The following is a 14,417-nucleotide window of genomic DNA, read 5'->3' as shown; positions in this document are numbered from 1 at the left end:
AGCTAGTGATGAGAAATGCAGGTAGATTTAGGAGGAAAACTGGTTGTTCCCCAAGAAATAGTGTGAACTAATCTGAGGCCAGACACTGTTTGTGGTCTGTGAAGGAAAAGACAGTTTATTTCATTGAGTTAACAATCAGTGGAGGAAGAAGGCTGGATATGCAGACTGAAAGACAGAAGCTGAGCAGAGGGGATGGAGAACCAGAGTTGGTCCAGTTGAAGTGGGGTGTAGAGACTTTGTTGCAGCTGTTTCACTTTTGAGGGAGCTGGGAGTTCAGGGTCAGAGTCTGAGGAGACGGTGAGGGACATGGCAGATGTGGCTGCTAGGTCTAGTCAGTGGAGATGGATTAGGAGAAATAATAATAGCTGGGGGGTGAAATAGAGGTGGTGATGGAGTAGCCCTCGCCCTCACTCTGCTTTCTCGCCTTCTTTTCCCTCCCCCAATGGACAGAGATCCAGGAAGAGGAAGTGTAGATCAGGTGGGGGAGTGGCCTGTTAGAGTCTCTCTGGGACCATGTGGCCATCTCAGGTAAGTCTGTGGTGGAAGGTAGCAGCTGTGTCTTTTTCTTTTGTTTGTTGGTTTTCTTGTTAGGTAGCAGTAGCAATGAATAGTTAGCAGTTGGTACTTGTGTCCTAGATGAAGTCTGCTTGTGATGGTGAAATCGAAGCTTCATGAAACAATGAGTCACTTTGACACAATTGCTTCAAGAACGACACACTGCTTTGAAGCGTTTGACACAACCAGAAGAGTGACATCTGCTGGCTCTGTGTCAGAACTGCATCTAAGTGGAAAAAACTGAAAAAGCCTCAGGACTGCTGGTCTCACACTGCTTTATACTCACAATAAATGTTTTAAAACGGAATATGTTTGTTTGCATGCATGTATATGTGTTTTTGTATATAGATATATGTATATATTTAAATGTGTGTGTGTGTGTGTGTGTGTGTGTGTGTGTGTGTGTGTGTGTGTGTGTGTGTGTGTGTGTGTGTGTGTGTGTATAGATATACATACATATGGTGTGTATAGAGGTACTGGGGGACAGGACAGTGATTATGCTACTTTGTGTGGGACACTAGTATTATGTGATGTGGAAGTCAATAGTAGTGCTTCTGCAACTTGGCCATTGTGGCAGTATAAATGGGGTGTAAACCAGGGAGTGCATGGTTTCCATCATTTTCTTTTGTGGCTGACTACCTCTCCAGCTTTGGAGAAGACCCGCTCACATGGCACAGATGTTGCTGGCATGTGGAGATATTTTCTGGCCATCCTGAAGAGGTTTGGATACAGTTTGACGTGATGCCCAGTAGGTGAGCGGGTCTTCTCCTCTGGAGAGGTAGGGCTCAGATAGACACCTTGCACTCTCACAACTCACAACACACTCTTTCAACCACTCAAACTACTCTCTATGTACCTATCTATAACCTCTTCCACCATATGTCTAGTGTGTTTCTATGAATGAATGAATGAATGTGTGTTGTGTATGTGTGAATCTATATGTATGTATCTATGAGTGTTATTTAGTGTATGAAATGTAACTAAATCTATCTAAACTTAATTCTACCTAAATGTGTTCACTCTCTGACTTCTTTCCAAATGGCAAATGTACTAGCGTAATCTCCTCTCAAAAACCCACCGTTTGAGGAGTGAATCAGACCCCTTTTAAGACCTGGACAGATTGAAATGTCCAACCCCTTCGTTATTCCCAAAGCACCGCCATGTACAGTCTATGAGCACCGCAACACACGCTGTGATTTAACGAGGCCTCGCTCTCGGTAGTCACGTGATTGTTGAGCATGCCGAAGCAGGGAATTCAAAATCCTCCTTCTGACACATAAAGCTCTTAACAGCCAATCTCCATCATATCTTAAAGACCTGATAGTACCATATTATCCTAGCAGAACTCTTCGCTCTCAGCCTGCAGGCTTACTTGTTGTTCCTAGAATCTCTAAAAGTAGAATGGGAGGCAGAGCCTTCAGTTATCAGCTCCTCTCCTGTGGAACCAGCTCCCAGTTTGGGTTCTGGAGGTGGACACCCTCTCTATTTTTAAGACCAGGCTTAAAACCTTCCTTTTTGACAAATCTTATAGTTAGGACTGACTGGGGGACCCTGAGGGGGTCAGCTGGAGTCTTCCTCTTGGACGTCCCTTAGTTCTGCCCCTAGTTCTGCTGCTACAGGCCTAGGCTGCTGGAGGACCTCTCTGGATGCACTGAGCCCTTCTCTATCTACCATTATATTTAATATATATATACCATTATTGCATTACACTCACTCTGTTTCTCCCTGTGTCCTTTCTCCGAGTGTCCCTGATCCCAGAGCTGGATGCTTCAGATCTGTGGTGGTTCTCCCACCAACTGGCCTAATCTCCATCTGTGGGATGCTGCTGCTGCTGACCTTCCTCCAGTCCACTGCTTCCAGCTGCCCATTTCCATCAATCTACTCTGCATCACCCTCACTATACTTGATTTGCTCATCTACATATTTTTGAATTTACCACCAGCTATATATGTAGTATATTTATGCTAGAGCCGTACATCAGAACAGGAAACTAGGAATCAATTTGAATGTTAGCTTCTACTTTGTATCATCTAGCTTATCATACATGTATCCAACTGTATGTTCTATGTTCCTTGTTCCCCCACCTTCCTCTACCTCTATCCCTCTCACTGCATGAAAAGCCAGATTATCGACCCTGTGAATCACTGAAAACCTACTAAGTTCCCCACAGTTATTGGTTGTTCTCAGGCTATGAACTACTAGTTGGCAGGTGAGGAGAAATACCTTGAATGAATCATGTTTGTGGAGTTGGGGGGTGGGTGTGTGGGGCAAGGGGGGAGTGAGACTTCACACCTGGGCCATGGCAGAGGTGTGAAAACTAATTAGCATCTAGCCTGCCTGTCTAGCATGACTCAGGACACCGATTGGATGAAACAAGACATGACAACAGAAAAAAACTGTGTCATGATTGGTTGAAAGATATGTTGCTACTGGTCAAATCCCCGCCCCCCGCCGGTCCCCCCACCCACCCCACCTCCTCACCCCACCCCACCTCCTCACCCCCAGTCACACACAATAATAATGCTTATTATTATTATTATTATTATTATTATTATTTTAATAAGACGTTAATAAATATGGGCCATATAGTGTATAATTAGTTAACCTGCATACTTGTTATTGTTATCCAATGGGCTATCCTACAATCAATGACATTAATTTATTGGAAGGGAAAAAATATGACATGTTGAGACATGTTGAAAAACAAGAGCTTTATTGAACAGTCTAGAGTTCCAGAAATCCGAAATCAAAATTAAAATAAACTGTCTTTAAAAACAAAAAATTTCCCAAAAATTTTAAAAAATGAAATAAAATTGTACAAAGTTCAACCAAAAAAATGATTTATATATATGTATATATATATACACACACACACACACACACACACACACACACACACACACACACACACACACACACACACACACACATATATATATACACACACACACACACACACACACATTTCAAAACAAAAACAAAACAATGGCCAAGTTCATCTCTCACTCCAGGCTGGTCTCAAGCATCAGCTCTGGCTTAAAATGTTTTCTGGCTGCTGCCGTGTTGAACTTCAGTGGCTTCAGTCTATCAGACGGCTGTCCATTGTGAAAACACCTGTCATGTAGAGCTGTGTACTTTACATCAGCCTCCAGCCTGTAGGGCTGCACACAGGTTGGCTAGCTCCTGGCTGTGGAAGGATGGAGGCCGTACTATCCATCCACGCACCCCGTCAACGCTGCCGTCCTCCTCATCTGACATCATGTCAGCTGTGATGCCCTTCCAGAAGTTCTCTTCATCTGGAGCAAGGACTGTCTTCCTGGCATCCAGCAGCTGTGAACACAATCAGTACAGGAAATCAATACATTTAATAATTTAACAGAAAAATAATGTCATAGTGACCAGCAATACTATTCTAACCACATTTTGTATAAAACACACAATGTAATGAATCAAACTAATATCTCTTACCCTCTTTCTTCTGTGGCGACTCGGGGCAGAAGCCTTTATGGCCTCCGCCTGATCCGCCATGTTGGGTTGACTGTAGCGGTAGTTCCTCCGTAGAGTTTCAAAATGCTTTTTACAATCAGCTGGAAAACAGTTAAATGAAGCCGTTATTAGCTTTATTATTATTATTATTTCCTGCTATTTTCAGCTATTGTTAGCTTTTATTGCTGTTGATGAAATCGAAACATTTAGAACAATTTTAAACAGGATACTTACATAGAAGGACGTCTGTCTCCACATCCTCCACATCTGGACTTCAGCCAAAGTTTTAACTAAATATGTCCTGACTGTCTCATTGTGAGGCGAGCCCAGTCTGTGAAAATAAATCAGAACATTCATTTACTACTCACAGCAGAATAACTGCAGAGTCAACTGTAAAGTCATTTAAAACAGTTTTAAATTAGCAGACACAATTTGAATGGATGCATGAATTGTTTACAATCTACAGTACAACAATTTGTGTGCATTCAGCTGACAAAGAATTATTATACACGCTTACAGTAAACATTTTTTCTCACAAAAAAGAAACGAAAAAGAAAAAAGAATAAACAGTCTCACCCTTGTTCCTAAAAGTACAAAAAGGCAAAAATAAAGTCACGTTTGTTAACAAAGATGGAGGACTACATGCTATCACTGCTTAACGTTACCAATTCAGAGCATTGTGCTAAAACTCACTAAAAATATCCTACAAATGGAATATATTCTTACCGCAATTTTAGGACTGTGCTCTCCTCTTTTCCGCTGAATTTCCTCGCTGCCGGAGAAAGTGTTTAATTTTGCTTCCATGGCGGCTATCCTCTCCTCCAGCTTCTGCTCCAGCTTCTCCTCCAGCTTCTTTTCCAGCGGTCCTCTCTGGCCAGACAGCCGGTTCTGCATTCCCTGCTGACGTCTGACGTTACGGTGAGCGTATTGCGTCACTTCCTGTTGTAGCGCTGTGTTGTGTTCTGTGACTGTTGCAGCTTATCCACTCCATCTAATTTGATATTCATTAAATCTGTGTAGCGGTAATATTTGAATCGTAACATACACTCGTTTTCTTCACGAACCCTCTCAGTACTTAATTCTAAGTTAATCTGTTATCTCTGTCCGCTAGCCTAGCACTTAGCAGTTAGCATGGCTTCTCCCTCTTCCTCTCCTTCTCTTTCCTGCTCAGTGTGTCACATGTTTAGTTACTCTTCTGCCTCCTTTAGTGATAACGATACCTGTAATAAATAGTGATGTTACGCTCGAGCCAGTTTGCTCGACACAGTGCCGAGGGTTTGAAGCGGAAGTGTTCCGAGACAGTGTTTCGATCCCTGCTTCGGTATGCTCAACAATCACGTGACTACCGAGAGCGAGGCCTCGTTAAATCACAGCGTGTGTTGCGGTGCTCATAGACTGTACATGGCGGTGCTTTGGGAATAACGAAGGGGTTGGACATTTCAATCTGTCCAGGTCTTAAAAGGGGTCTGATTCACTCCTCAAACGGTGGGTTTTTGAGAGGAGATTACGCTAGTACATTTGCCATTTGGAAAGAAGTCAGAGAGTGAACACATTTAGGTAGAATTAAGTTTAGATAGATTTAGTTACATTTCATACACTAAATAACACTCATAGATACATACACATAGATTCACACATACACAACACATATTCATTCATTCATAGAAACACACTACACATATAGTAGAATAGGTTATAGATAGGTACATAGAGAGTAGTTTGAGTGGTTGAAAGAGTGTGTTGTGAGTTGTGAGAGTGCAAGGTGTCTATCTGAGCCCTACCTCTCCAGAGGAGAAGACCCGCTCACCTACTGGGCATCACGTCAAACTGTATCCAAACCTCTTCAGGATGGCCAGAAAATATCTCCACATGCCAGCAACATCTGTGCCATGTGAGCGGGTCTTCTCCAAAGCTGGAGAGGTAGTCAGCCACAAAAGAAAATGATGGAAACCATGCACTCCCTGGTTTACACCCCATTTATACTGCCACAATGGCCAAGTTGCAGAAGCACTACTATTGACTTCCACATCACATAATACTAGTGTCCCACACAAAGTAGCATAATCACTGTCCTGTCCCCCAGTACCTCTATACACACCATATGCATGTATATCTACACACACACACATGCATGCACACATTTAAATATATCTATATTTACATACAAAAACACATATACATGCATGCAAACAAACATATATACCGTTTTAAAACATTTATTGCAAGTACAAAGCAGTGTGAGACAAGCAGTCCTGAGGCTTTTTCAGTTTTCTCCACTTAGATGCAGTTCTGACACAGAGCCAGCAGATGTCACTCTTCTGGTTGTGTCAAATGCTTCGAAGCAGTGTGTCGTTCTTGATGCAGTTGTGTCAAAGTGGTTCATTGCTTCATGAAGCTTCGATTTCACCATCACTAGTAATAAATGCAGTCTCTTTGTAGCTTTGGAGGCGAGGCTCTCTGAATTGGAAGCGCGGCTCCGCACCATGGAAAACACCCCGCTAGCTGTTAGCCAGGTCCCCTTAGCCGGTGCGGACCACAATAGCATAGCTGCTAGTGTAGCTTCTGCTAGCCGTTCCCTAGCAGCTCCCGAGCAGCCAGGAAGTCAGGGTAGCTGGGTGACAGTTCGTAGGAAACGTAGTCCTAAGCTCAAGCCCGCTGTCCCGGCACACCACAAACCGCTTCACGTTTCTAATCGTTTTTCCCCACTCAATGACACACCCGCTGAGAAACCAACTCTGATCATTGGCAGCTCCGTAGTCAGAAACGTGAAGCTAGCGACACCAGTGACCATAGTAAAATGCCTCCCAGGGGCCAGAGCGGGCGACATAGAAGCAAATTTAAAACTGCTGGCTAAAGATAATTGTAAATACAGTAAGATTGTTATTCATGTCGGTGGTAATGACACCCGGTTACGCCAATCGGAGGTCACCAAAATTAGTGTGGCATCGGTGTGTAACTTTGCCAAAACCATGTCGGACTCCATAGTTTTCTCTGGACCCCTCCCTGATCTGACCAGCGATGATATGTTTAGCCGTATGTCATCGTTTCGCCGCTGGATGTCTACGTGGTGTACTGCAAACGACGTTGGCTTTATAGACAATTGGAGCTCTTTCTGGGGAAAACCTGGTCTGATTAGGAGAGACGGCATCCATCCCACTTTGGCTGGTGCAGCTCTCATATCTAGAAATATGGCTGATTTTATTAGAACTCCTAAAGCATGACAACCCAGAGTTCAGACCAGGATGCAGAGTTGTAGTCTTCCACACCTCTCTGCAGTTTCCTCACAGCTGTCAACCTCTAGGAATTCAGTTAGCTTTATTGAGACTGTGTCTGTCCCCCGACCACCAAAATTCAATAAATTAAACAATTCAAATATAAACAAAAGACATAGTAACCATAAAAATCTAATTAAAATTAATACCGCTATTTCAACTGAGCGAAGAAACAGGACAATTAAATGTGGTCTGTTAAATATTAGATCTCTCTCGTCTAAATCTCTGTTAGTAAATGACTTGATAACTGATAACCAGATTGATTTGTTCTGTTTGACTGAAACCTGGTTGCAGCAGGAAGAATATGTTAGTCTAAATGAATCAACTCCTACTAGTCATACTAACTGTCATGTTCCTCCAATCACAGGCCGAGGAGGAGTGGCAGCAATCTACCTCTCTAGCTTAAAAATGAACCAAAGACCTAAACCTAGTTACAGTTCATTTGAAAATCTTACTCTCAGTCTCTCTCATCCAGATTTAAAAGCTCAGAAACCAGTTTTATTTGTTGTTGTATATCGTCCTCCTGCTCCTTACTCTGAGTTTTTATCTCAATTCTCAGACTTTTTATCTGATTTAGTGCTCAGCTCAGATAAAGTCATTATTGTGGGTGACTTCAACATTCATGTTGACGTGGACAGTGACAGCCTTACGACTGCTTTTAATTCAATATTAGACTCAATTGGGTTTTCTCAACATGTAAATAAACCAACTCATAGTTTTAATCATACCCTTGACCTCGTTCTGACTTATGGCATAGAAATCAAACAGTTAACAGTATTTCCCCAGAACCCTCTTCTTTCTGACCATTTTATGATAACATTTCAATTTACAACAATAGATTGTATAGGAGTTAAGAATAAATATCATTACAGTAGATGTCTGTCTCACAATTCGGTGACTAAATTTAAGGAAATAATACCCTCTCTATTTAGTCCAGCACCACTTACTGATATAATGGAAGGGAAATATTATAATTTTACCCCCACAGAAGTGGATTATATTGTTAATAATGCTGCAGCCTCACTGCGTACAACACTTGATAGTGTTGCACCTGTAAAAAAGAAAGTTCTATCTCAGAGAGGACCTGCTCTTTGGTAGAATTCCCAGCTGTGGACTTTAAAGCAGGCATCCTGAAAGCTGGAAAGGAAGTGGTATTCCACTAATTTAGAGGAAGTTTATGTAGCTTGGAAAAATAGTCTAGTAATTTATAAAAAAGCTCTTCGTAATGCCAGGACAACATATTATTCATCTTTAATAGAGGAAAACAAGAACAACCCCAGGTTTCTCTTCAGCACTGTAGCCAGGCTGACAAAGAGTCAGAGCTCTGTTGAACCTTGTATTCCTTTAGCTTTGAGCAGTAACAACTTCCTGAGCTTCTTTACAAATAAAATTATTACAATTAGCGAAAAAATTTATCTGGCCCTTCCTGCAAATGTCACAGATGTATCATCGAGTACAGATACTTTAGAATTGGCTGTAAGACCAGATGGATATTTAGAATTTTTCACTCCCATACATCTCTCTGAACTAATTTCAATAGTTTCTACATCCAAACCATCGACATGTCTTTTAGATCCTATCCCAACTAGACTGTTCAAGGAGGCTTTACCTTTAATTAATTCCTCAATGTTAGATCTGATTAATCTCTCTCTAGTAACAGGCTATGTACCACAGGCTTTTAAGGTTGCTGTAATCAAACCTTTACTTAAAAAGCCCACTCTAGATCCAGATGTTTAGCCAACTATAGACCAATTTCCAACCTCCCATTTCTCTCCAAAATTTTGGAAAGAACAGTTGCAAATCAATTATGTGAACATTTACAAAGGAATAGCTTGTTTGAAGAGTTTCAGTCAGACTTCAGAGTGCATCATAGCACAGAAACAGCTCTGGTGAAAGTTACTAATGACCTTCTCATAGCGTCACATAATGGACTGGTCTCTATACTTATTTTGTTGGACCTTAGTGCAGCATTCGATACAATCGACCACAAACTTTTATTACAGCGACTAGAACATTCTATTGGCATTAAAGGGACAGCACTGGACTGGTTTAAATCCTACTTATCAGACAGGTTCCAGTTTGTGCATGTCAACAATGACTCTTCTGAGCATACTAGGGTTAATCATGGAGTTCCTCAGGGTTCTGTCTTAGGACCAATACTGTTCACATTATACATGCTTCCCTTAGGCAATATTATTAGGAAGCACTGTATTAATTTCCATTGTTATCCTGACGACACTCAATTGTATTTATCTATGAAGCCAAATGAAACTAATCAGCTAGCTAGACTGCAAGATTGTCTTAAGGACATAAAGACCTGGATGACCTATAATTTCTTACTACTAAATTCAGACAAGACTGAAGTCATTGTATTTGGCCCCAAACATCTTAGAGAATTGCTTTCAAAGCATATAGTTACTCTGGATGGCATTACATTGGCCTCCAGTACTACTGTGAGGAACCTGGGTGTTATCTTTGACCAGGACATGTCCTTTAACTCGCACATAAAACAAATCTGTAGGACTTCCTTTTTCCACCTGAGAAATATTGTGAAAATCAGGAACATCCTGTCTCAGAGTGATGCAGAAAAACTAGTCCATGCATTTGTTACTTCTAGGCTTGACTACTGCAATTCCTTATTATCAGGTTGTCCCAATAGCTCTCTGAAACATCTACAGCTGATCCAAAATGCTGCAGCCAGAGTACTGACGGGAGTTAGCAAGAGAGATCATATTTCTCCTATATTGGTTTCTCTTCATTGGCTCCCTGTTAAATCTAGAATAGAATTCAAAATCCTTCTTCTGACATATAAAGCTCTTAACAACCAATCTCCATCATATCTTAAAGACCTGATAGTACCATGTTATCCTAGCAGAACTTTTCGCTCTCAGACTGCAGGCTTACTTGTTGTTCCTAGAATCTCTAAAAGTAGAATGGGAGGCAGAGCCTTCAGTTATCAGCTCCTCTCCTGTGGAACCAGCTCCCAGTTTGGGTTCTGGAGGTGGACACCCTCTCTATTTTTAAGACCAGGCTTAAAACCTTCCTTTTTGACAAAGCTTATAGTTAGGGCTGACTGGGGGACCCTAACGGGGTGAGCTGGTGTCTTCATTTGCACAACTGACTTCCCCTCTTGACGTCCATTTAGTTTGCCCCTAGTTATGCTGCTATAGGCCTAGACTGCTGGGGAACCTCTCTTGATGCACTGAGCCCTTCTCTAACTACCTATGTATTTACTATATATACCATTATTGCATTACATTCACTCTGTTTCTTTCCGTGTCCTTTCTCCGAGTGTCCCTGGTCCCAGAGCTGGATTCTTCAGATCTGTGGCTGTGTTTTATGGTCCTTGTGTCCCACCCCCCACCTCTCTATCTCTACCTCTACACCTCTACCTCTTCCCCTCTACTTCTATCCCTCTACCTCCATCCCTCTATCTCTACCTCTTCCCCTCTACCTCTATCCCTCTATCTGTATCCCTCTATCTCTACCTCTCTACCTCTTCTGTACCTCTCAACCCACCCGGCCAGCAGCAGATGGTTCCCCCACATTAGAGCCAGGTTCTGCTCGAGGTTTTTTTTCCCTGTTAAAAGGGTGTTTTCCTGCCACTGTCTCCTTAGGGCTGGTCTGGGATTCAGGCATATGGATTCTGTAAAGCATCTCGAGACAATTTGACTGTAATTGGCGCTATATAAATAAAACTGAATTGAATTGAAAACGCTCAATAGTTTCTTCTCAGTGTCTGTCGCGGGTCTGACTGGAACCAGTCATGTCCAGGCTGTTCTATGCGAGGAGTTTGTGGTGAGTCGAACTGGCGATACCGGGCCGCCATTGTAGAAACTCGCGTAACAAAGACGACTTCTTTGTCTGTTCGTGTATCGCGCGGTTCTTGCGAGACGACGCGTGTGATTGGACGAGCGACTCTAACATGATGACATCAGTGACGCAGCATTCCTTAAAGTAACATGCCGCCTTCTCCTGGTCAACAGATTTTCTCTACGCCTGCAAGATGAACTTCTTTAATCAAAAGAAGAAAAGGCTTTGCCATTTACTGTGATGCCTCTGTCATATCATCCTAGATGAGCTTGATCTACACTACCAGTGTTACGCACCCGTCTAGGGGGAAGGTGCGTAGCATAATGTTTGTTTAAACAAAAAATTTAAAAAAATAAGGTGGAATATTTTCCCAGTCCCCAAAAAACAATGAACAGTTTGTAGAAAAATTACAAAAAGGTTTATTTACACTATTTACAAAATAAAAGAGGCCACCACATGGGCTATTCATTCAAGCAAAAAAAAGAAAAACAAAACAATTGGATACAAACTAAAGAGGCATTATAGCACTCAAACAAAAGATCCTATCCAACAAAACCGCCACTTCTACAAAAATATGCCTAAGTCTAACAAACAAAAAACACACTATCTTAATCTAACCAGAAAAACACAGGTATCACGGCAAAGGTTTGGAGTCTGGGAAAAACAAAGGGTGCTGCTGTCAGAGAGGCTCCCCTCATCACTGCCGGCTGCCAAGATTTAAAATAGGTTACAGCCAATCAGCGCTGGGTCCGCCTTGCCACCAATCAGCTCCTGCACACAAAGATCCACAAAGACAGAACACCCACTACCAACCAACAGAACGAAACAGACCACAAGGACGAAACAAAGATCTACAAACAAACACAGAACACCCACTCCCAGACAAAAAAACATTTCAAAACTACAAACACATTACCAAAATACGGCCACAGCCGTAACAACCAGTCAAAAGTTTGGACACACCTTCTCATTCAGTACATATATACATATGGAATTATGTTGTAAACAAAAAGAGTTAATATTCAGTATCAATCTACAATGTATAAATAATACAAATAACTAAAAACCATTGAATGAGGTGTGTCCAAACTTTTGTCTGGTAGTGTGCATGCAGTGTTGATGATGTATCATCAGATGAACCCTGAACACTGTAACTACAGTTGATCATTTTGCCATTTCATGCAAACTTGTAACATATTTGAATGACAGATTTAGAGCAGAAAGGTCAGCATATGTACATACCTGATCAAAATCTTAAGACCAGTTGAAAAATAGCTAGAATTTACCTTTTGCACATTTGGATCTTAATGAGGTTTTAAGTAGAGCTACAATATGCAAAAGCAAGAAGGGGGAGTGAGACAAAAAGCACTTTGAAAAAGTAATTTATTGAAAACAACAAGTAAAGTGAAATAGGCTGTTTATCAGCTGATCAAAAATTTAAGACCATCGCTCAAAAAATTACAAAAAACTCTCCAAACCAGAACAAAAACTTTTCTCAGTAGGACTCAGTAATGAGTAGCTCCACCGTTCTTGTTAATCACTTCAAAAATTCGTTTGTGCATGCTTGATGCGAGTGTTTCCAGGAGGCTGGTGGGAACGTTGCTCCAAGTGGTGAAGATGGCTTCACGAAGGGCATCAACTGTCTGGAACTGATGGCCATTTTTATAAACTTCCCTTGCCATCCATCCCCAAATGTTCTCTATGGGATTTAAATCAGGGGAACATGCGGGATGGTCCAAAAGAGTGATGTTATTCTCCCTGAAGAAGTCCTTTGTCAAGCGAGCATTGTGAACTGCAGCGTTGTCCTGTTGAAAAACCCAGCTGTTACCACACAGATGAGGGCCCTCAGTCATGAGGGATGCCCGCTGCAACATCTGCACGTAACCAGCCGCCGTTTGACGACCTGCACCACCTGAAGCTCCAGTGTTCCACTGAATGAAAAAGCACCCCAGATCATGATGGACCCCCCTCCACTGTGCCGGGTAGAAAACATCTCAGGTGGGATCTCCTTGTCATGCCAGTAACGTTGGAAGCCATCTGGACCGTCAAGGTGAAATTTTTTCTCATCAGAGAATAAAACTTTTTTCCACCTTTCAATGTCCCATGTTTGATGCTCCCTGGCAAAGTCTAAACGGGCAGTTTTGTGGCGTTGTAGGAGACGAGGTATTTTAATTCGTTTTTTGTTTTTGAAACCCTTTTCCCGTAGATGCCGTCTGATGGTTATTGCGCTGCAGTCGGCACCAGTAAGGGCCTTAATTTGGGTCGAGGACCGCCCTGTGTCTTGACGGACAGCCAATCAGATCCTCCGGCTCAGCGCAGGTGTAAGTTTTTTGGGTCTACCACTTGACTTTTTTGTTCCATAATGCTCAGGATCTTTCAAAAAATTTAGAATGACTGTCTTACTGCGTCCCACCACAGCAGCAATGGCATGCTGTGAGAGGCCTTGTTTATGCAGCTCTACGATCCGACCACGTTCAAGAAGAGAAAGCTTCTTAGCTTTAGCCATCAGGAGGGCATGACCATGTGAATGCCTGACATAAGATGAGAATTTTGAGCAGATTTGGGCTTTTATAGCCTGTGGTCTTAAACTTTTGATCAGCTGATAAACAGCCTATTTCACTTTACTTGTTGTTTTCAATAAATTACTTTTTCAAAGTGCTTTTTGTCTCACTCCCCCTTCTTGCTTTTGCATATTGTAGCTCTACTTAAAACCTCATTAAGATCCAAATGTGCAAAAGGTAAATTCTAGCTATTTTTCAACTGGTCTTAAGATTTTGATCAGGTCTGTATTTGCTAGATGGTGTTTTTTAAGGAATCCATCCTTGAACCTCTGACAGAAACAAGACCAGCCATTATGAAGCAGTTCATAGCTATTAATGTCAGGTCAGAGAGTACTATATATAGACGCGTAATTGCAGGAGTTTCCAGGCTTCATCACCATCCCAACAGACATTTTTATGGAAAGTCGGTAGAAGTTTGGAACTTGAGGGGAACAGACACCTCATGTCCATCATCATTTCTACCTGTTGAGGGTATTGCTGGAAGATGTGTGGTAAACACATCCACTGTACAGTAAAGCAACATAAGAGAAAAGGTGACTGTAGTCATGCTGCTCTGCATGGTGTTTGAGATTTAGGATTTTGACAGTGTTGAAAAGTGCCTGTGATGTGCTTTTATTTACTTTTATAAAAGCTGTATGAACCCTGATTCAAATAAAGTATAAACTGTATAGTTTTGTTTGTGTCCTTTTTCTCTTAAAAAAACTAATGCAAGTGTGAAAAGTCAACCCCC

The 14,417-nt window shown here is 41.8% G+C and overlaps 1 long non-coding RNA gene across 1 annotated transcript; it reads right to left on the bottom strand.

Annotated features, from left to right (window-relative positions):
* Positions 1-3,251: 3,251 nt before the first annotated feature.
* On the bottom strand, positions 3,252-5,363 carry LOC111581605 (uncharacterized). Its single transcript, XR_002747262.3, has 4 exons — positions 4,768-5,363; positions 4,276-4,372; positions 4,024-4,142; positions 3,252-3,885 (listed from the first exon to the last, which is right to left on the bottom strand). It is a non-coding gene; the product is annotated as an uncharacterized LOC111581605 (long non-coding RNA).
* Positions 5,364-14,417: the final 9,054 nt, after the last annotated feature.

This window comes from Amphiprion ocellaris, chromosome 6 (genome assembly GCF_022539595.1).
Source record: "Amphiprion ocellaris isolate individual 3 ecotype Okinawa chromosome 6, ASM2253959v1, whole genome shotgun sequence".
Classification (NCBI taxonomy): Eukaryota; Metazoa; Chordata; class Actinopteri; family Pomacentridae; genus Amphiprion; species Amphiprion ocellaris.
The sequence above is the reverse complement of the archived record's forward strand: the minus strand, read 5'-3'. Positions and strand labels throughout refer to the sequence as shown.